This window comes from Quercus suber, unplaced genomic scaffold (assembly GCF_002906115.3).
Source record: "Quercus suber isolate HL8 unplaced genomic scaffold, Cork oak 2.0 scaffold_536, whole genome shotgun sequence".
NCBI classification, from domain to species: Eukaryota; Viridiplantae; Streptophyta; class Magnoliopsida; order Fagales; family Fagaceae; genus Quercus; species Quercus suber.
In genome coordinates, this window is record NW_027069984.1 from 298,294 (window position 1) to 299,004 (window position 711).

Below are 711 nucleotides of genomic sequence, written 5' to 3' on the forward strand. Positions count from 1 at the left end.
TGGGAAAGGTGAAATATTTCCCCACAATATTTTCGACTTTTTTTTATCATTTATTTATAACCAAATTTTAATTCTCTTCTACTTCAAGTCTACAACCCATAATTTTTTTATTTAATTAAAACCCTAATCCAGCTATTGTAACATTTGCATGATTGCATCTACATTCACACCCAAATTGTAAAGGTGAAAGAACCGTTGAGATGAAATTGAAAATCCTTTTCAGTCAAGCTACTCATGCATACACGAGATTGTTACCAAACAACTCAAAGAAAAAAATTAAGGAAGTGAAATGTGCCCAAACCCGATAAAGACTTGACTAATAACATTGATCCCATATGATATCATCACAATTAATCATGATTAAATTTATTTTTAAAAATTATAATAAAAAAAAATCCGTAAGAATACTTATAAAAAAATAGAAATGAAATACAAATTACAAATTTATAAAAACGAAATAATGTCGAATTTTAAAAAAAAAAAAAGTTTAAAAGAAAATATTTGAAGTTGCTCTATCTTTTCCTCAGTGAGGTCTCAGAAATGCTGATCTTCTAAATCTCCCTCCTTTAAAATGCAACAAATAACGTAATTATCCTGCAAAACAAAATAAAAGTAAAGAGATTTAGGAATATTTTTTAATATGAACTATAAGATGATTAATTAAAAAGGATTAAAAAAGTAAATCATAAAAAAAAAAACTTGTGAGTTTGA